Here is a 21,985-nt window from a genome sequence, read left to right as displayed (position 1 = left end):
CTTGTAGTGTGATGCCCTCGATCCTTTCAACAGTATTCCTGGGTCTGAGTCTTAGTGGTTCGAGCCGGATCATGTGCCTGTCCCAGTCGCTGAAGACTATAGGATGGGACAAAGTGCTAGACCAAGGGCTGAGTCACATGGCCATCCCTGGAGTGGGAGGTGGGTCAGTTTCACGTGAGTCACCTGTTTTGAGAGTGAAGGAAGGACGGGCAGTTTCTCAGATGGTAAAGAAGGGCAATTGGAAACTGGTCAGGCAGAGTCCCAGATGTCCTTTACTTTATGGTTCATCAGCCAACAGAGTTCTCATGTCCATAGAGCTAGTTCATAGTCTGATGTGGTGGAGGACAACTGAAGGAAAGACAGACACCAACCAAGTGTGAAAAATATGTAAGGAAAAGATGACATTTATAGTAAAGGCCCAGTGCGGGTGGTCAGGAACATGAGGCAAGGGGCAGCAGAGAGGTGGAGGCAAGATCATTCTGGGGGAGGACCTCAAGGCAGACCAGTGTGCTGAAAGCATGAGGGAGGGGAACGGAGCTGGAGATGAGGACGAGGCTGGAGGAGCCTGAGAGGCTGTGTAAGGGGTCTGAGCTTTATCCCAGGGCACTGGGAGCTGTGTGTTCGACCTGTGTCATGGAAAGCTTGCAGCCTCGTTGCAGAGAATGGTGTGGACGACGGCGAGGTGAGAGGCTGGGAGCAGTGAGGAGTCTGTCGCCCTCACCTTGGGAAGAGGTGCTGGCAGGCAGCAGGGATGAAGAGAGACGAGAGCTCTGCATGGTGCGGAGGCAGGATCTTCGAGACTGGGGATTCACTGGGTGGAGAGAGAGTTTGGGAGAGGGATGACGCCCATGCGTCTGGTTTAGGCAAATAGGCAATTGGTGGTTCCATTCTCTGAGCTGGGAGCCCCAGAGAGGAAACTGCTCAGGTGACGGGATGGTGAGTCCCCTGCAGGTGTGAGTGCTGTTATAGAGGCCTGGTTAGTGAGTTCTCATAGAAACAGCATCGTTCGCACCAGGGCTTCTTAATTCACCTGCGGTGAAGAGCCTTGTACTTAGTTAAAATGTGCACTGAGTAGGATCTCTCATGCCGGTTTGACAGCGCCGAACCCAGTCCTGTACCTCTTCAATCCAACCAGTCCATGATCTTGTACTTGGATGTCACAGCCATGTCAAGTTGCTACAGAAGTTTCCAAACACTGTTGACTTTGTTGCTTATCTTATTATAAACCAGTAACAAGCAGCTCATGGACCAGTGCATTCTGCAGACTGCATGCTGGGTAGATCTGATCTCGTTCAACCCCTGTACCCATTTTAGAGATGGGGAAATTGAGGCCCAAAGAGGGGACTGGTCTTGTCCCAGGTCTTGCATTAAACAGCAGCAAAGCCAACATTTCAGGCCAGTCTTTCAACTGCTGACCCTCTGTTTTGGTAATTTGGCTTTAGGCCTAACAGTCCAAGCAAGCGCTTAACTTGGGGGAGTCCGGGGATTAACGATATTTAGCAGCCAAAGTCCGAAGGAGGCAACGGCACCCCATTCCAGTACTCTTGCCTGGAAAATCCCATGCACGGAGGAGCCTCGTAGGCTGCAGTCCATGGGCAGTCCATACTAAGAGTCGAACACGACTGAAAGATTTCTCTTTCACTTTTCACTTTCATGCATTGGAGAAGGAAATGGCAACCCACTACAGTATTCTTGCTTGGAGAATCCCAGGGATGGGGGAGCCTGGTGGGCTGCCGTCTATGGGGTTGCACAGAGTCGGACACGACTGAAGTGACTTAACAGCAGCAGCAGCCAAGGTCACAAAGTTGGCCTCCAAGTCTGTGCCAAACACTTCCCAGGAACTCCAGTGGTCAAGATGGGCTGACCCTGGAGCTGGCACAAGCCCAGTGGGTCGAGGATTCCTCCCCAAAGCCTGAAATCCCAGGCGGACGAGTGGCTGGTTGGACTGAAGCCAGGAAAGAAGATAGTGGTGGCTTTTGGCCATCTTGTGCTGCTATAGCCACCCAAGGTCAGGCTGATGCCGCTGAGGTGACTGTCATGCGTGCCCTGGGCTGGAGGCAGAAGCCGGCCAGCCGCAGTTCTAAGGACCAGCTCTGCTGGGGGACTTTGGACTCCTGGCTTTTGCTGCATGTGGGCTTCCCCCTCACTGTGGTTGGGAGATGCAGTTCCCATGAGCAAACTGGAGATTGATCTTGCTGCCTGAAGTTCCTGAGGAAGAGGCCGACAGCAAGAGCAGAGACATTTGGGGAACACGAGTCAGGGCAGGACACACAGCTTAAGAGTGTACACCTTGGCGCCATGCTGCCATTTTTGCCATTGCTTTAGCCATGTAACCTTTCTGCCTTTAGTTTTCCCATCTGTAGGATGGGAATAATTATAGCTTGTTGCTCAATAAATGTTAGTGATTATCAGCTGTTAGTCGAACCAGGCACCGTGTTAGGCCTTCATCTATTTGACCCTCAACAGCTATTTTTGCATTTTACATTACTCTCTTCACCAACCCACTCCATCAATTCTGTCCTTTGACGGATGATGAAAGTGCAAGTGAAAGTGAAGTCGTGTCCGACTCTTCACGACCCCGTGGACTGTAGCCCACCAGGCTCCTCCATCCATGGGACTCTCCAGGCGATAGCAGCAATGACAATACAACAATAGCCATAGCTCTTATTTACTGAGCGCCAGGCATTCCAGAGCACTACCTCACTCGTTCTCCCGCAGGGCCCACTGAGGCAGGCAGTCATAGCCCCATTTTACAGATTAGGAAACCGAGGCTCAGAGACATTAAAGTGACTTGCCCAAGATGACTCACACTCAAATTTTGGGGGGCTGCAAAGTCTATACTCTTTATAAATACCACTGCTGGAACCTAATCCTTTAGGGAGGAGCTTGTGGGGCCTGGGACTGACTTTGAAGGGGAGGAGTAGACCCAGGGGGCTACTGGACACCCATCTCCAGCCTCTTTTTAGGGATGGAAGACTGAGACCCATAACAGGGAAGGGACCTGCCCTGGGTTCTGTAGACTACAGCCCAGAACTCCCTGTGGATTTGAACCTGAGGATGGATGCTTGCTTTGTCCTGCCCCAGCCCCCTATTTGCAGCATGTGCCCCCAAGAGCAAGGCAAGTGCCCCCAGAAAGAGCCAGGAGCATGCCCTTAGCAAGCGGTAGAAGTGTGTGTCCTCTGCCCTGGTGTTAGGGCCAGAGAGGCTAGAACATGGCAGAACAGTTCTTGTTTGAAGTGTTAGCACCAAGGTCACCACCCGCCCTCCGAGTCAGAGCCCAGGCGCAGGCTACTTCTCTGTCTGTGCCCATAGTTCCAAGCACATGACAAGGGTTCAATAGTTATTGAAATAATCAGTGTCTCTTGGCCCACTCTTCTGTGGGGGTGGCCTTTGTGCATGGAGACTTGTAGACCCCCAAACCAAGGCTCTGAGACCCAATGAGTTAAAGGCCCAGAACTCCCTCAGTAGGTTAGCAAATTCAGAGCTTGGACTGGAGAGGCATATACAGATATTCCACAGTTTCCCAGGGCAGCCCAGGGCCATCAGTCTCTTCTGTCACAGGTGGGAGGAGGGCAGGGTTCTGTAGAAAGTGGGGCCTCTGTGTGGGGCCCCGGCTTCCAGTACCCCCCGTCACCCATAACACAGGACTGGTCCCTTCATTGTCCAGGGAATTAAAAGCCTGAGCCTCTGCTGGTGGGGACTGGGGGTGGTCTTAGTCTGTCGCCCGCTCTGGATTCCTGGGGCCCCGCCTCCCTTGGCTTGGTGCCCTGTTTCTGCCAAGTGACATCACTGTCCTCCCCACCCTGGAATAAAATCCCAGTGGACTTTGCATCAGAAGCCAGGACGGGAAAGCTCATTAAATAGCTTTCGGCAGGTACCCTCTTGTTTTTTGGGGTTTTTTTTGAGAAGGTATTGCCAAGGCCCCGTTTTCCCCAGGTGGAGGCTGTGGGGGGAAGGAAGGTGGGCGGGTTTCCATCTGCCCGAGGCTCAGGACAGGGTCTTGCAAACACAGTTCCAGATGTCCCAGGCTTAACACAGCGGAGGCAGTGAGGGAAGACAGGGAGGGAGCCGTGCTGTGGTCCGACTGCTGGGCCGAGGCTTGGCCAGGGCGTCTGGGCCGAATCCTGCTGCTGCTGCTGCTGTGCCTCCCGAGGGGCCTCCCTGGAGCCTATGGGTGCTGCCCCTCTTAAAATGGGAGGTGCACATTCACTAGCTCCCTGCTAACCCTCCCTGGTCCTAGCCCTGGAAGCTGCTGCCAGCTTGTCTGAACAGTGAGATGTTTGCCTATATGGTTGGGCTGTGTAGCCAGCACGCTTCTCGGTACATAGCCAGAGGGCTCTGTTCTGTGGGCCGCCTTGTGCAGGGCACAGTGGATTGGGTTCGATCTGTGGCTCTGTACTTACTGGTGACCTTAAACAGGTTTAATCATCTCTTTGCCTCCGTTTACCTCTCTGTAAAATGGGGATGGGCTTCCTGGGTAGCTTAGTGGTAAAGAATCTGCCCGCCAATTCAGGAGACATGGGTTCCATTCCTGGGAAGATCCCTGGAGGAGGGCATGGCAACCCAGCCTAGTATTCTTGCCTGGAGAATCCCCACGGACAGAGGAGCCTGGCGGGCTACAGTCCATGAGGTCACAACAGAGTTGAACATGACCGAGCGCCTAAACAACAGCAGCTAACTAGGGACACTAGACATCATAGCTAATAGGGTTGTGAAGGTTTCATGAGTCAGTAATTGGGACGTGCTTTGCGCAGTGCTGACACAGCCTAAGCTTCAAATAGGTGTTTGTTAAATAACGTATGGAGATCAGTGAGTGGGGCCCAGGCTCTGAGGGCCCAGGTGCTGACCCTGTGGGCCACCTGGATCTCACTGTTCCCAAGATCCTCCTGTCCTGAACAGCACCATACTTTATGTAGGTCTGAGGGTTCCAGTGGTCATGTTTGGATGTGAGAGTTGGACCATAAAGAAAGCTGAGCGCCGAAGAATTGATGCTTTTGAACTGTGATGTTGGAGAAGACTCTTGAGAGTCCCTTGGACTGCAAGGAAATCCAACCAGTCCATCCTAAAGGAGATCAGTCCTGGGTGTTCATTGGAAGGACTGATATTGAAGCTGAAACTCCAATACTTTGGCCACCTGATGCGAAGAGCTGACTTATTTGAAAAGACCCTGATGCTGGGAAAGATTGAAGGCAGGAGAAGGGGATGACAGAGGATGACATGGTTAGATGGCATCACCGACTCAATGGACATGGGTTTGGGTAGACTCCAGGAGTTTGTGATGGACAGGGAGGCCTGGCATGCTGTGGGTCATGGGGTCACAAAGAGTCGGACACGACTGAGCAACTGAACTGAACTGAGAGGCACTGGGATGCGACAGAAGAAGCAGTGGACTGGGGGTTGGCAAGCTCTGGTCCTGGCCCTGTCACTCACTCTCTCTGTTTCCTTGGGAAAGTCACTTACCCTCTCTGAGCCTCGTATTCACTGGCTATAAAAAGGGAATAGGAATGAAAGATCTCCAGGTGCCCTTCTGGTTTAGGTGGCCTGACTGACAGTGACTGTCTCATCCTACCCAGGCTGCACACGGGGAGGGGCCGCGTGCTCTGTGGCTCTGCGTCTGGACCTGTGGGGAGGCAGAGGGCAGTGGCCCCCTGGGCTCCCCAGGCACTAGGTGCTCTCCCAGGCTGGCCTGGCCCCCTCCTGGGCCTCAGGGCACTTTCCTGCTGTGCCCTTTCGTCGTCATCCTAGTGGTCCGGAGCACTGATGGATGCATCCTGGATCTGTTCCCAACTCAGCGCCCTGGGTTGGCAGGGCTGCTCTGACACAGTATCCAATGATGTGCTCCCTAGTCTGACTGTGCGCCCTATGTCGTTTGGCCTGGTGAGGACAGGGTCCTGGTCTGCCAGCTCTCCACCCCATCCCCATGGCCCAGCCCAGAGCCCGGCCTGTAGCTGGCGCTTGGAACTTTATGTTGATTGAGAAGTGAAGACTCAGCTGAACTCAGGGACTCCTCTCATCTCAAGGAAGACCCTATATTCAGGCTCTCCACGCTGAGAAATCCTACCCCAAGCGCCAGATATTCCCTCCTGGGAACTGTCCGTCGCCCATTAGAACTGGCCATCTCCTAAGACTCACCTCCTTGGTTTTCCTGGACAGGAGTGGGCCCTGCTTCCCAGGAACCTGGCAAATGATAGTTTTCAAATCTGGAAGTTTCCTGGGCTGTGCAAGGACTGCCTTGGCTCAGCCCCCAGGGACAAGACGAAGTGTTGATGGGGGAGTGTAAGTGCCCAGCTCAGATGAGGGCTGTTCTGAGTTGACCCTAATAAAGGATGTTTTCTTATGTCAGCATGCATGAGTATGCTGTATATGTGAGAGAGACAGGACTAGAGAGTGGGAGACGGGCAGGGAGGCAGGCAGAGGCAGACATTCAGGGGCGCTGAGACTCATTTAGGGGGAGCAAGAGGCAGAGGGAGAGCGCTCTGGCCCAGGGTGGCCGTGGCGGAAAAGAGGACGGGGCTCCTGCCCTGTGTTTTCTGGGCTGACATCCAGGGAGCTGGCCACGAGGGTGGTAAGCATGCTCAGGTTGGAACTAGCTATGGAACAGACATCCCTGACCAGAGCCTCAGGCACAGTCCGTGCTGTGTTTGAGGACATCAGACAAGCGTCTGCAGCAGCCGTAGCCTCACCATCAAATAGCTTTGTGCTGGCAAGGCAGCTTCCTGCAGTGGTTCCGAGTGGGCATCCTGGAGTTGGATCTGTGCTGTGCTTAGGCACTCAGTCCTGTCCGACTCTTTGTGAACCCCACAGACCATAGCCGGTCAGGCTCCTCTGTCTGTGGAATTCTCCAGGCAAGAATACTGGTGTGGGTAGCCATTCCCTTCACCAGGGGACCTTTCCAACCCAGGGATTGAACCAAGGTCTCTTATGTCTCCTGCATTGGCAGATGGGTTCTTTACCACTAGCGCCACCTGGGAAGCTCCTGCAAATCCTACTGGTCTTCAAACAACAAGCTGTGGGCAGCTTCCACTGCCATTCCCCACCTCGGGTCCTTTGTAAATAGGGTAATACTAGCACCTGCCTCACGAGGTGTCAATCAGGATTAAATGAATTAATGAAGGCCAGACTCTCAGAAGAGTGCCTGCCCCACAATCACTGAATCCTCTAATAACCCCACAAGTGGGCAGGTCAAAGGCTGTCAGTCCCATTTTACAGATGAGGAGACCGAGGCTCAGAGATGGGTAGGGACTTGCTCAGTGATGTCCGGACAGCCAGGGCTGGAGCTGGAACCTGAACAGGGGACCCTCGCCTGCTGCCCCCCCATCCTCCCACTCACGTGGTCCCTCTGATAGGGACATCTCCTTCACTTGTGATCCTTACTCTTGGGCTATTGTAACATGCCCCTTTCAGCCCCCGTGCTCGGGGGAAGGAAGCCCCAAGCTCTCTGTCCACCTCTGATTGCCCAGACACGGCACACAAAAGTGCTAAATAAAAACATGTGTGTTGGCTGCGCTGATGGTTCGGTCGGTCGGGAGGTGACTGAAGCAGCCGCTCCCCCGCAGCGGGGGCTGTGGCATTCTTGGAGTCAGTGCGTTTAGGCTGCTGGACCCTGGGTTAAACTGCAGCCGCCCACTGGGATGAGAGGCGGGTTGGGGTAGGGGTGGGGGTGTGCCTGGAAAGCCTCAGTGATTGGCTCTGTCCTGCCCCTGCTGGGGGAGCCCAGAGCTGCGGCCAGTGGGTTGGGATGCCCCAGCTTGGGGAGCCTTCAGGATGTGTGTAGGGGTGCAGTCGGCTTGGGATCCTCAGTGCCCACGGGATTGCCACCGTGAAAAGTGGACACCTCTCTCTCCAGAGCAGCACTCCGGGGGTCCGGGGTGGGGCAGCCCCAGTCCTGGGGACGGGCGCGGCTGGGGAGTCAAGGCTGGTGCATGTGAGCCTGTCACCCAGGGAGCCGCTGGGCCCCTTGCCGGCTGAAGGACGGGGTGGTGGAGGACTCTTCCTCAAGACATCCCGGACTCCTGCTCAGATGAAAGTGTCTTGGGAAATTACAGAGTTTTCTGTTTGATGGAAGAAAGAAATTCAGCTTCTCTCTAGAGTGGCGGCAGCGGGCTGGACCGGGTGTGTGTTTGGGAAGGGCGCTGGAGGAGGAGGGGGAGGAAGAGGAGGAGGACAGAGAGGAGGAGGAGGAAGAGGAGGAGGAGGGACGAGTGATGCAAGGGTTTTGAAAACGGCTACCTAGATGTGCGAGGTGGAACCTGGTCATTTGGTTCTGCTTTTCCCAGCAGGTATCGCTCCCCTGGGGAACTTGGGTAAGTCCATAAATAGCCCTGCTGACACAAAGGAGCTCTGTCTGGGGAAGGCGGCTGCTTGACACGGCCGCCGGGAGCTGCCACAGTCACGGCCGCCCGGCCGCCTGCCCGCCTGCGGGAGGAGCCAGGCGGAGAGCCGGGCGGGCGGGCTGGCAGGAACAGCAGCCAGGAGTCCCCAGGTCCCTGCTGGAGTGTGCTGGGTAGGTGCCTGGGTGCCAGGGTGCATGTGCGGTGGGCTGGGGGCTCTTGTCCAGGCCACCCTGTGCCCCTGTTTCTATTGTTTCTTCCCCAGGGCAGCCATTGAGAGGCATGTTGCAACCAAACCATGTTATGTTCTGCTCTGAGATAGCTCTGTGTGTGTGTGTCTGTCTGTCTGTCTCGGCGGGTGGGGACCCTGCAGAGCTGGGGCGTGCTTGCACTGTGTGCTGCTACCACTTCTACACTAGTCAGCCGGCTTTTCTTGCCGAGAGAAAGGAATGTTTGGTGATCAGAAGTCCGGACGCTGAGTGGGGTGGGAGCTCTCAGCCCATGGTGCTGACCACCCACCAGGCACAAGGATGGCTGTTCTTGCCTTCCATGAGGGGAAGGAAGTGGTGCTCTCGGGGGGCTGGTCTGGGTAGAGGGCTGCGGTGGCTGATCCCTGAGGTGTCTGCTGAAATGTCCACTGAAAGTCCAGGCAGAGATAGAGATGCTCTGCCTCCTGAGCCCCTTGGGGAAGGTCTTGCACCTGCTCCTTTGGCTTCTCGCTGAGACCTGTGAGGAAGGGTGTTGTTGTTAGGGTCCGGCTCACCCCGCAGAGTTAGGTGCTGTGAGCAGAGGCCGATTCTGTTGTCCACGTGGAGAGAGCCTGCATCTCTCCTCTTGTCCTGAGGTGTCCGAGAAGAATCCTCCTGCCCTGGGAGCTCAGGGCCGAGGAGAGCCAGGTGCAGAGAGTGGAGGGGCTATGCCTCAGTTCACACAGCAGGTCTCTGGCCAGGACCAGGTTGGAGGATGTCTGCCTCCTGGAACAGCAAGGACCGGGTATGTGGGTGTCATCACCCCGACCCCAGCGATGACATTCAGTCTGGAGTCTGCCACTCCTGGCTTGAGATGCCTAGCTAAGTCTGGAGCCACTAGATCCCTCACCAAGAGCTCGCCACATCGTTCTGCCGCCCTCAGGCCTAACAGCTGGGACTATCGGACTCCCCTGTCCTCACGGCTGGAGGGGGGCTGTCTCCTGGAAGGAGGGAGCCGCAGTGCCTGGCCTGCCAGTGCCCATGGGATCCCAGCCAGGGCACTGCGGCCACAGTCAAAGTTTCCACCAGGGCCCCTTGAGTCCTCCACACCCAGCGAAGGGGCACCTCCCCTCTTCCCCAGCCCTAGCACGTGGCAAGGCTTAGCCCAGGGCGGGCCCTTTGGGGAGCCAAGTTCCACAGCAGGGCCCGCTCCTGGCCCAGCCTGGCATCTGCTGTACCCGGGGGTAGGGGGCTGGTGAAGATGGAGGCAGCTGAGGTGAGTGGCCCCACTGTGGGGAGTGTCACCGGGGCTTTGAACCGGAGATGGTCGAGGGGGCTTTTGATCATCAGTGTCTGGTGTTAGTGAAACCACCCCACTTCCTTGCTTTCTTGCCTTTGCACGTGCTGTCCCCACTGCCCGGAAAGCCCATCTCTTCTCTTCCCTTCTCTCCAGGTCTTAATCCTACCCAGCCTTCCCTAGCTAGAGCAAACACTGCAGTTGGAATATGTCCAGTGGTGGTGGTACCCACTGTGATTGCTTCATGTCTTATGAACGTGGGGTTTGAGCCTGATTCATCCTTTGGTCCCAAGGGTCCAGCCTGGGGCTCCGGGTGTGATAGGAAAGGGCTCAGGTGGGTTTCCTTGAGGACAGGCTCTGATGTCCAAGTCAGCTCTTCCTCTTCATCTCCTAGCTCTGCCTGGCAGACAGTGGGCGCTACCAATTTGGGCTCCGATGGGGAGTCCCTTTGGAGGGGCCCTCATTTCTTCACGTCGGGATGGCTCCCATAGGGCCAAGGGTTGGGGGATGGGATTTGATAGGCGATGAGGCAGGGAAAACCTTGGCTTCAGCCTGGTTGAGCCCACAGTGAAAGCCCACTCAGGGATCAGGCTGGGCTGGCCTGGGCTGGGCTGGGTGGTGTGGTGTCTACACTATGGCCTGGGCCATGGAGGGTGGAAGGGACAAGCCCCAGCTGGTTTGAATGCAGTACTTCTGGTCTTTCCCACAGACTATGGCAGCTTAGAGCTCAGATTGGGCCCCACCGGGACAGTGCCAACCAGGGAGGTGGATCGGAGGGTTGAGGGGTGGTGTGTGGTTCTCAACCAGTGGTCTGCCTGGTTCCCCAAAAGAGATACAGCTAAGGAGGGAGTGCTCACGCTCCGCTAGGTTCCTGGGGAACCTAGGGGACCCTGAAAGCCACTTCCCGTTTGGTCTCCCAAGGCCCCAGAATAACTGAGTGTGTTTACTTTCTGGCCAGATGCAGGCCTGAGGCAGACGAAGAAGAACTTGCCTGAGGTTCCATGCAACTCAGTGGCACAGTGGGGACAAGAACCCAGGTCTGTGGGTCCCCCACCCAGCTTTCTCTCCATGACACCAGCTGCATGACTCAGAGCACCTGGCTTTCATCTTGGTGCTCACTTTTGGGGGATCCCCTTAGTGACGCATTCCTTTCCAGGACCCCCACATTACTGGCTTTTCCCTTTGGAAAAGCAGTGTATATGGTAGAGAAAGCCCTGGCCCGGCCAACAGACTGGAGACCGAGGCGCAGTCTGGTCCCTGCTGGCTGGATCATCTCAGGCCAATCTCCTTTTTTCTCTGGCTCAGTTTCCCTTTTGGAGCAACCAGGGACCGCACCAGGTAGTGCCAGGCCCCTTCCTGCTATCCAGAGACTCTTCCATTCCCTGCCCACCCTCTCCTCTTCCTGGGTCCTGAGAGTCATCAGTCAAGGCCAGGGCTGGGTTCTCGGGGAAGCGGCCCCCAACCTGTTCCTCAGGCCCTTCTGATCAGAAGCCTCCTCCTTCAAGCTGGATCCTAGGCTGAGGCAGGGAGGTTTGTTGTTGTTTGTGGAGCCAGGCCGTTTCCAAGATGTCACTGCTCAGGGAAAACCGTCATTCCTCCCAGGGATAAACAGGCTGCTTATGGCTCAGCCCGCTAAGCCTGGAGAGGTTGGAGCCGCTCACAGCAGGCCAGCCAGGCTCAGCCCCAGGGAGCCACCACCTTTGCCTGCACAACCAGCTGGGTGGGGGCAGGACTGGGGGAGAGGCGGGCTGGAGCCACGAGCCGCTTGAGAGATTGGAGCTTCCAGGCATGGAGGAGAGGGAAAGGGGTCCCAGGAGACTGTTCCTCTGGCGAGGGGCCTAGGTCATGGCCTCAGATGTGTGGAGAGCTGCCAGGTGTGCCCTCTGCTCCAGAGGGCCCAGGCTTCTCCCCTCCCCCTCTCCCGTGGGCTGGCCTGCCCGCACCTGGCACTGGGGCTCGGGCTGAAAAACTGTCAGCGGCTCCCAACTTAGAAAGGTGAGAGGGGGTGGTGGTGAGTTATTTGGAACCAGGCGCACCCTCCCCCATGTAGCCCCTGCTCTCTGTGGTATCATTGGTTACCTCTTGGTGGGGTTGATGTTGCTAAGTTGTGTCCGACTCTTTGTGACCCTATAGACTGTAGCTAGCCCATCAGGCTCCTGCCTCCATGGGATTTTCCAGGCAATAATATGGGAGTGGGTTGCCTCTTGGTGGGATTAGCCTCAGGCTAATAGCAGAACTCCGATAACTCCTGGCAGGGTGGCAGAGGGTAGGGGGCAGGGGAGAGGCAGAGGAAGAGCTAGGCAGAACCTCTGGGAGCCAGGTGGCTGGCCACAACCTTGAAAAAAAAGGCTGGAGTCCACCGCACAGAGGAACATGGAATGGAAGGTGGTGTGTCTATCCCACTCCTCAGGTTAATGGTTTTAACTGTGTCCACGCAGAGCTCTGAAACCTCCGGTACTCAGACCTCAATTCATGAAGTTCCTCGTTGATTCAAATAGAGGCTCTGTAATTACATTCTCTGCCCCCACCCTCCGTCCCTTCCCTCCGCACGTGTCAGATGCCTACGATGTACCATGCACTGGCCAAGGGCTGGAGCTATAGTTCCAGTCTTCAGTCTAGTGCTGGGGATGGGTATGTAATGGATGGTAATAAGACAGCTTCAGTGGGGAGGCCTGGGGAGGGGAAACCCTGGGGAAGCTTCCTACCCAGCCCGGGAGCCCCAGCGATGCTTCCTGCAGGAGGTGAGACTGAATCTGGGTGCACATCTGGATGTCCATCGAAGGAGCGGGTCTTCATCCCAGTGTGCCCACCCCTCCAGGGAGGAGAGATGATTTCTAACCCAGCCATAGGAATCACCTCTATGTCTCTACTCCGGCTTATCTCAAGGAGGCTGTATAATGTTGTGTGCAGGTGCCTGGGCTCGGGACTCCCCACTTTGCAGTGGGGCAAGACGCAGAGCCTCTCGGTGCCTGCGTTTCGTTAGGCAAGGGCTCAGCCTCGCTGGGATAATGAGATGATGTGTGTGGAGGGAGGGCTCGTGCACGCTGGCACTGAGTCATGGGGGCCATGGGGGTCCCTGGCACCTTCCTTTACCGGTGGCTATTGTTGGATGAGATGCTGTGGGTGGAGTGAGGTGCTCGGCACGGGACCCAGCACAGAACGGGCAGTTGCTGAACGGAAGGTGGTACAGCAGCTTTTGGAGGGAGGACAGGGAGGAATCACTTGGAAGGTGCCATCAGACCCCGGGATGAGGGCTTTTATTTGCTCTCTAAATAAACTTTAAGTTGCAACGTTAAATTACGTCTTTCGTTTCAAGGATGGAAGTATGTCGCTGATGAATTATCACAAGGTGAACAAACTCCCCAGGTCAAGAAACAGAATATTCTAGTACCCTGGAAACCTCCCCCACCCCCTAGCTGCCACCCACCTCCGTCCCTACCACCTCAAAGAGTGCTCCTGTCCTGACTTCTCTCGTTGAGTGGTGTTGCCTGTTTTGAATTTTGTATCCGTGGAATCCTTGATTGTGTGTTCTTTTATGCTGACTTCTTTGGAGCAGCATTTTGATGGTGAAATCTGTCAGTGTTATTGGACGCAGTCTTATTTTGTTCACCCCCATTGCTGGGTGGTATTTCATTGTGTGACTATATCCATTCTACCATCGGCAGACTTTTGGGTTGTTGCCCGTTGACGGTCATCATGAACGGTCTTGTTACGGATATTCTCATGCATGTCTTTTGGTACACTATAATATACTTTTCTGTTGGCCAAATACCTAAGGTTTACAATTGCTGAGTCATAAAGTTATATATAATTAGCTTTAGTAGATTCCATTGTATAATTTTCTAAAGTGTAACACCAGTACACCCTCTTCAAACAAACGTAGGAGAACACCTGTTGCTCCAGGAGTCCTTACCAACAGACTTGACAATAGCTATTGTGATATCTCACTGTGGCTTTCATTTGCATTTCCTTGGTGACTAATGAGGTTTAGCACCCTTTCATATGTTGATTGTCCATTTGAATAATCTTTTTGGAAAGTTCCTGTTCAAATCTTTTCTCCAGTTTTCTGTTGGATCCTCTGTCTTTTTTCTTATTAATTTGAAGGAGCTTAAAAAATATTCTGGATATGTGTTCATTGTTGGACATGCACATTACGAATATCTCCTCCCACTCAGAGGCTTGCCTTTTCACTCTTTTCAGGGTGTCTTCTGAAGAATAGAAGTTCTTCATTTTAGTGGTCCAACCTGTCAATCTTTGTCTCTATGGAAAATATTTATTGAATCCTGTTTCTTTGCCTGTTACAAGGTTTTGGATATATTTTCCAATATTATCTTCTGGATGTTTTATGTTTCATATTTAGCTTTAAAATCCACTCGAAATAGATTCTTAGGGTGGAGACTGAGGTCAAGACTCATTTTCTCTGGGTGGATATCCAATTTATTCAAAAGATCATCCTTTCTCACTGTCGGTCACCATCATCTTTGCCAGAAATCAAGGGCAATGCATGTGTGGCTAAGCTGTTTTGAAAGATAAGTAGGAGTTCTCAGGTGGACAGAGAAGGGGAGGAAGTGCAGTGAGCACAGGTTTAGAGATGCCTGAGAGGAGACTGTGTTTGGGGAACTACCAATAGTTCAGCCCGGCTGGAGGGAAGAGGGGAGGTGGGTTGGCAGGGACAGAACACGCAGGGGAGGGAGCTGGACTGTCCCAGAGGGAAGGGGAGGGTTAAGCAGCATGCGGAGTGTACTCAGGATCCCCAGGAAAGGAGGGTGAGTTTGGAGCAGACGGTCAACCCAGACAAACCCAGCCTTGAAATCAGCTCCAGCAGAGACACAGGGTGTCTGCTTTGGGGAGGCAGTGGCGGAGGTAGCGGGCGGAGGTGCCTGGGGCCTTGGAGGGTGACTTTTGACTGCAGGTTTGCAGCTGAGTCCCATAGCCAGATAAACCTTCACGTGTTCTCCCCCACCCCTACCCCAGTCCCCCACCCGGATGCCCCCAGCACTGCAGGCACTGAAGGAGGAGTATTTTAGGGACTGGGACAGACAGACAAGGGTAGGGATGGGTCTCTGGAAAGGGAGCGTTTTCTACTCTTCCGGCGCTCGATGCACCCACCAGGATCCTGGCCTGGCCCTGGGCCCTGAGTACACACCCTCCCAGGCTGGCTGAGATTCAGAGCTGGACAGATCCCCTCTGGGAGAGGGTGGCCTGGAGAGGAGAGTCACTTGACCTGGGCCATGCAGTGAGCCAGACTGACCTAGCCAAAGGGAAGCTGAGCACAGGCTTGGCTACCCCCAGCCTCCAGGGCCTTTCGGATAGGCCTCAATCTTCTTCCCTGAAATGTACAGATAATAGCTCCGTGGGGCTGCAGTCAGAATATGTCAAGTGCCTTCTCCTGGAGTGGGAAGCAGGGGAGGGGACAGGTGATGATGGTGATGAAAGAAGGAGATATGATTACCTCCCTGCAATTGCAAGTGTTTATTGAGCACTACTGGGCTTCTCAGGCAGCGCTAGTGGTAAATGACATGCTTGCCAGTGCAGGAGAAGTAAGAGATGTGGGTTTGATCCCTGGGTTGGGAAGATCCCCTGGAGGAAGGCAGAGCAAACCACTCCAGTATTCTTGCCTGGAGAATCCCGTGGACAGAGGAGTCTGGTAGACTACAGTCCATAGGGTCTCAAAGAGTTAGATGCGACTTAAGTGACTTAGCTCAATGTGTATTGAACACCTACCATATGCCAGGCCCTTCTGTCTGGGTGGACTCCCAACAGTACCGTGTGTAGGTACTTGCTACCTCTGTCCATTTCACAGATGAGAAAATTGAGCCTTGAAGAGGTTAAGCAGCCTACCCCAGGGCACTGAGCTAGGAGGTGGCTGGGCCGGGATAGGAACCTGGATTTGCCTGTCTCCAGACCCCTGTTCTTCATCAGCAGTAGGCTTTTCTCCTCCACCCTGGCTCTGAAAGTGCTCCCCAATTCTCCAAGCTGTTGCTTGGAGTTAAGCCTGAGATTTGGGGGTTGGTCTCCAGTGCTTGCCATGAGGGAAAATTGAGCCGCAAGAGGATGGTCATGGCCATGGGCCGAGCAGGGCTATGCCCCAGGTCCTGCCTCCTGCCCACTAGCATCCCTGCGAGGGAGGTACCACTGACTCAGCCACACGATTAAGAAGCGGGATTCAATCCGCCCTGCCTGAGTCCAGATCCTTGCCTCCTGAGCACAGTTCCATTTGTGTCCTTCTCTGGGGTCCCTCTGGCTTGGCAGAGCTTTCTCGTTTGCTCAACCTAGTGTAGAACATCACAGAGAAACCACATGCTTCTGACTCTTCCCACACATCAAGGGGTCCCTGGGAGGGAGGTGGTCTGGGGATTCTGTACCCTCCCTCTGCCCACCGGGTGAGTCAGACACCCACCCCTCAGTCTCCACTAACTTGGGGTAAGAACAGGGATCAGGCATCTGGAATTGCTCAGCACTGCCTGGCCGGGCCCAGGTTGGGAGCTTGGTAAGGTCTTCTGAAGACAGAGAGGAAGGGAGAGAGGAAGAGGGAGTATAAGGGGGCAGGAAAGGAGGTCGGGGGCTGCAGGAAGAGCAGCTTAGAGCCAGCAGAGCATTCTGACTCCTTTTCTTACTCCGTTTTTGAACCTGCATAAGTTTTACAAGTTATCTGAGTCCCGGATCCCTTATTTGCAAAATGGGGCCGGTGATACTGACCTCATACTGTGGCTGGACGTGAGACGTGTGTATAGCCGCTGTCACAGCGCCGGCGGTCTAGTAGAGGCTCCCTGAACGGTCTCGCTCTTCCCGTCTCCACTCTTCTTTTTCCATTGCTTTCTGTTTTCACCATCTCTAGCTCCACCTTCCCTATCTTTACAACACCGAGTAAACATTGCTTTCAGAATAAAGTCCAAATTCTTGAACATAACCATGCTTCTGCTCCACAGATCCACCTGTGCTTCCTCAAATATTCCATGTCATCTCTGGCTTTGGCATGGATGCCCTCTCCTATCCTCTTCCCCACCTCCTCCAAGAGCCACCCCAGTCTTTCCTGCTGCCTTTATGCGTCCATAACCCCCTGAGATGATGGGAGGTGGATGGGAGATTGACATGGGCCCTTTACCTGGTGCTCTCCCCTGTAGACCCCAGCGCCTTCAGGGAGAGACACGTGTCTTGCCACCATTGGGCTCCAGTGCCCTGCACAGGCCCTGGCACGTGGCTGGCACTGGGTAGGTATTTGCTGAGTAACTCTAGGGGTGGGGGTGAGGTGGGTGAGCCTGGGACACAGTCCTGATGAGCCAAAGCAGAGCCTGCCCAGGGCCACACGAGCAGCGCAGGCCGGGACTTGGCAGGAGAGCAAAGAGCCCTCTAGCTAGGGCATCCCAGGGAGCCTTTAACTGGGCTGCATGGGATGGGCAGGAAGTGGACTTGAGGAGGGCAGGATAATAAGGAAATGAGAAAGCACAGGTGCACACACCGGATCGGGGAGAGAAGGAAGGTGCCCCGGGGTAAGGGAGTGGTGGTGGAGCCCACAGGAGAACCGGTTCCTGAGCAGAGAGACCCAGGGTGGGGCCAAAGAGGCCCACAGGGCCGCAGTCACCTTCTGGCGGAGGCATCAGTTACCACCGGGTCAGGAAGACGCTGGGGAACTTCTGCTGTCCACGCGCATGGCTTTCAGTTGAGAAGAGGGCTGGGGCGTAGAAGGGGTCTTTGGGGCTACAGGGTTGGAGGGAAGACTGCCCAGTGAGAAACTGGGCATCCAGAGGGGAGCGAGCATCTCTGCATCTCTTGCTCCACAGGGCAGGCCTGAGGGCATGTTCTTCTGACTCAGCCAGGTGGCAGCACCAAGAGGAGGGACGGTTTCTAAAAGGGGTCCCCTCTCTTCTCAGTCCTCAGGGCTTCCTCTTCCCTGTGTGTTGGCTTTGTCTGGAGAGGTTCTGAAGGGAGTGAGCTACTTCCCCTCTGTGCCTCAGTATTGCTTTCAGTACAATGAGTATGTTCCCCACTACTGTGTACTGCCTGCCTTCCTGAGCCCCTGACGGTTCCATGGGTTGTGGTGTGATTCTTCAGGGACAGAGAATTTTCAGTGTGTGGTCAAATTCCTCCTTCCCCTCTCTCCTCCTGCATTTGGTCCTCTGTTCATAGGGAGCGTGAACGGGCTAGCTGACTCCAGTGGGCTTGATGGCTACCCATTGTGGGCTAGGGGCTGCTGCTTCTTTATGGGCTTCCTTACAGAGGGAACACCGTGTATTTGAATTGGTACCATACCGGGTTCTGATCTGGATTCCAGTCCTGATTCTGTTGTGGGTTCTGTGTTGTGTGTTCTGAGGGCGTATTGCCTCCCTTCCCTGAGCCTCAGTCACCTTGTCTGTTAATGGAGGCAACTCCCCAGAATTCTTGGGGGGGAAGTTGAAAGTCGAAAAAAGGCAAGATGCCCCGGCCCTCCTGTCGGGGTCTGCTATCCAGCAGGTCTGGGATTGGACCCAGTTACAGATATTCTTAAAATGCACCCCAGATGATTCTAAATTATGTCTCTTTATTGAGAACTGATAGGCTGGATCTGTACTTTGCAGACTTTAATATGCAAATGAATCACCTGGGATCTTTAAATGTGGATTCTAATCTCGTTAAGGCCTGAGATTCTGTATTTTGTAATAGCTCCCAGGTACTGCTGCTGCTGGCTCATGAGTTATTACTTTGAGTAATAACAATTTAGATGGTTTGTGAAGTTTCTTGGGTTGCCCATTCATTCATTTATCATCAATACTTAAGATGGGGAGTGGGGAGAGGTAAGCCTAGAGGGAGAGACAAAGCCCACAAAGCCCAGACTCTTCTAGGGCTACAGAATTTGGGCTTTGTCTGGAGGGACCTGGGGAACCAGGGTTTTTAAGCCAAGGAGTGACAGGGTCAGATTCGCATTTAGAAGACTCCTTTGGCAGGATGCAGAGAGTGAGCAGAGGGGTGTGGACCACTGCTGGGAGGTCAGTGTCAATCCCAAGGCCAGATGATGTGGTATTGAGGCAAGTGGTAGTCAGTGGAGGTAGAGAGAGTGGCTTCTTCTTCTTTTTTTTTTAATCAACTTTATTTTTCAGAGTGGTTTTAGGAATTGAGAGGAAAGTACAGAGCATTCCCAATGCTTCCTGTCCCTGCACACACATAACCTCCCCCAGTGGAAAGATTCTTAAGATTTTACGAGAGATAATCAGGATGATTTGTTGATTGGCCATGGGGGTAGTGGAGAAGAGAGAATGATACCCAGGCCTCTGGTTCGGGCACCTGGTGGGGGTGTGATTGACTCAGAGACTCCGCGAGGAGGAATGGACTCGGGGGAAGGTCATGAGTTCAGAATGGGACGTGTCGAGTTGGAGACACTGATGGGCCATTCGGAAGAAGGTCCCCCTCTTGTGCCTGGGCTCCAACCACCCAGGTGTCCTCTCTGCCCTCGCGGGTGCTTGCCTTCCAGGCTCTGGGGCCTTTGTGCTGTTTGCTCCTCTGTGAGCCCACCCCTGCCCCCTGAGCAGATCTCCGCCTCAGGGCCCTTTCACGGGGTGGCCTCTGCCACACGCCCCTCTGTTTTCTGCAGTTTTCCTTCACGTTATGGATCATAGTGTTCTTCAGATTGTTTCTGTGGGTGATGACCTGGTTCACGCCAGTGCTTCCTCTCCAGCGTGTGAGCTCCACCAGAACAAGGATCATGTCTTTCTTGTTCTGATGTCCACAGAGCCTAGAACATTCTGAGAGAGGACAGGTCTGGGCTGGCAGCGGGTACCGGGTGTCGTCCGATGGTTGTTGCCTAGGGAATGGAGGGGTGCATGGGGGAGGGGGCCGGAGCAGGGTGTGATGAGCAGGACACAGGCCGAGAGGCCCCTGCTGGAGCGGAGGAGGGGGTCGTCGGCTCAGTTGGAGGAGATCCAGAGGAGGAAATGTCAGAACCAGGCCATGCTGCGGTGGTCCTGGCTGCCGCTGACGGAGTGCTTCGTGTACCAGCCCAGGGCTGAGCTCTGGGTGGATGTCTGCTCAGTCATTCCTCCCCGGCATGCTGTTACCTCTGAGGAAACTGGGGCCAGAGAAGTTAGCCTCGAGGTCACCCAGCCAGTAAGTGTGAAGGGGGGATCTGTCTCTGGAGCTCTCCCCATTTTAAGGTACCTGCTGCCTCCCTCCTCCTGGACTTTGCCGAACCCATCACAGTGAGGGCCGGGGAGGGAAACGGCCTGGAGGCCCCTGAGCTAGTGGCAGAGGCAGGGCGGTGGTTCCAGCCTCCGGGGGTCAAGAAGCCAAGCCTGAGGAGCTGGACTGAGGCTGAGCGGGGGTTCCCGGAAGCCAGCATTGAGCCAGCTTGCCAAACTCAGAGGAGCACCCCCATCTCAAAAGGCGAGCCTGGAGCTCAAATGGCCGGGTGGGAATCTCGTGGCCTCTCCCTTTGTCCAGCTGCTTTCCCTTTCACAGAGCTATTTCCTGTCCTTTCTCAGACTTGGTCCCCAACAGTGATCGCCTGGGATCTCACAGCTAGCAAATGATGGGGTGGGGGTTCCAGCCGGGGTCTTCCGGCCTTCTGTCCAGGCTCTTTCTGAAAATCCTGCAGAAGGGCCACCCTGAGATAGAGGCAAACCCTGGCACACCGCCCCCCACCCCAAACCCCAGCCTCCACCACCCCAGCCGAGCCCTGCCCTGCCCAATGCAGGAAGTGGTTTTCAAGGGCAGATGCGAGCCCAGCATCTGTGGTGGAGGTGATGAGTCATATTAGAGCTGCAGGTTGACTTTGGGGTCAGCCAACCTGGCTCCACATTTAGTAGCTATGTGACATTGGGCAAGTCACTTCCAGCCACCACAGGGCCCGGGGGACGTAGGTGGTGTGAGCCAGGCCTCTGGGTGTCACACCTGCCACCCTTCCCCAGCCTGTTCCGAGCCCTGGATTGGAATGGGGAGAGGATTTGATTATATCCTAAACAGCAGCTCCATTTAGAAGGCCTGGTTCATTTCCTGTGTGCTTCTAGCAGGCGAGACATGCACAGAATTAACCCTGGTCCAGCCGAGCCAAAGAAATGATGGATGGGAGAGATACACGCTCTCTGTAGCACAAGGGCAGCTTCTCGGCAGGCTCGGACCCAGGGCCCTGGGCGAGTCAGCTGGTCTCTGGGCCGCCTTGGCTGGATTCTTGGTACCCCAACCTGTTGTAACAGCTGCCTAACGGGCTGTCCCCTTCAGAGCACTCACCGCATTCCTTGAGACCAGTTGTCCAGCCTCTGCTTTTCTGCTCAGGGGAGGGCAGCGACTGTGTCTGACTTGGCCTCTGCTGTCCCCACCCTCACCCCAGGACCTAACTCAGTGCCCGGAGAATGAATGACTGCGTGGACGCGTGCTCCCCAGGCCTCCCGCCACCCCCGCGTCCTGTCACCCCGTCCAGAGCAGTCTCACGCAGCTCAGCTCTGCTTGTGTCGTTTCCTTGCTCCCAGGACCAGCTCATGCCTGGCGTCCATTCTGTAACGTGGCTCTCACCTTTCTCTCCTCTCCTGTCCTAATTCTCTTCACTTGCTACCCTCTCCTCTAAGGCTTCTGAGGTTTTCTGTTCCAGAGGCTCCCTACCCCCTCAGATACCCCATACTCCAGCTTTCCTAGGAACACAGATCTGACCAAGCCTACTCAGGCGCTCACACAAAACAGAACCTGGTCTGTTCTGAGCTGGTTCTTCTTTGCCAATGTCTGCCCTGTGGGGGATGGGCCTGGGTGAAGGGCCATTGCTCACAGCCTGCCCCACCTCCGTCTAGACCCCTGGGGCTCCCCTGCCCTTGTGTGTAAAGATCCAGGGAAGTGGGAGAGACGTTTAACTGGGAGACAGGAGTTCTAGTACTGAATCAGCCTCCCATTTCTTAGGTGATTCCCTTAGCCTCTGGGACCTCAGTTTCCTGATCTCTAAGGGAATGACAACCCACTCCAGTATTCTTTCCTGGAGAATCCCATGGACCAAGGAGCCTGGCGGGCTATAGTGCATGGGGGCACAAAGAGTCAGACACGACTGAGCGACTCAACAACAATGACAAAGATAAGCCTAGACTAAGAATAGCTCCCGCTCTATCAAATGCTTCTTGTGGGCCAGGCCCCGTGAAGAGCATGAACTTAGTCCTGTGAGTTTGGTGTGATATCACGGCTCTGCTCCAGGTAAGGAATCAGGGCTCAGAGAATTCGGGAAG

At 54.9% G+C, this 21,985-nt stretch overlaps 1 protein-coding gene across 6 annotated transcripts in view; it reads left to right on the top strand.

Annotated features, from left to right (window-relative positions):
• RGS3 (regulator of G-protein signaling 3) overlaps positions 1 to 21,985 on the top strand; it is a 138,588-nt gene that overhangs the window by 96,359 nt on the left and 20,244 nt on the right. Inside the window, exon 1 of one of the 6 annotated variants that reach the window (XM_010835151.1) lies at positions 7,654 to 8,303. The exons of 4 other annotated variants lie outside the window; for them this stretch is intronic. The gene's annotated coding sequence lies outside the window, so the exon portion shown is untranslated. Of the gene's footprint in view, positions 1 to 7,653; positions 8,304 to 8,358; positions 8,504 to 21,985 lie in introns of those variants that run through there. One more of the 6 variants, XM_010835153.1, reaches the window with a different exon arrangement.

This window comes from Bison bison, unplaced genomic scaffold (genome assembly GCF_000754665.1).
Source record: "Bison bison bison isolate TAMUID 2011002044 unplaced genomic scaffold, Bison_UMD1.0 scf7180017864039, whole genome shotgun sequence".
NCBI lineage: Eukaryota > Metazoa > Chordata > Mammalia > Artiodactyla > Bovidae > Bison > Bison bison.
The sequence above is the reverse complement of the archived record's forward strand: the minus strand, read 5'-3'. Positions and strand labels throughout refer to the sequence as shown.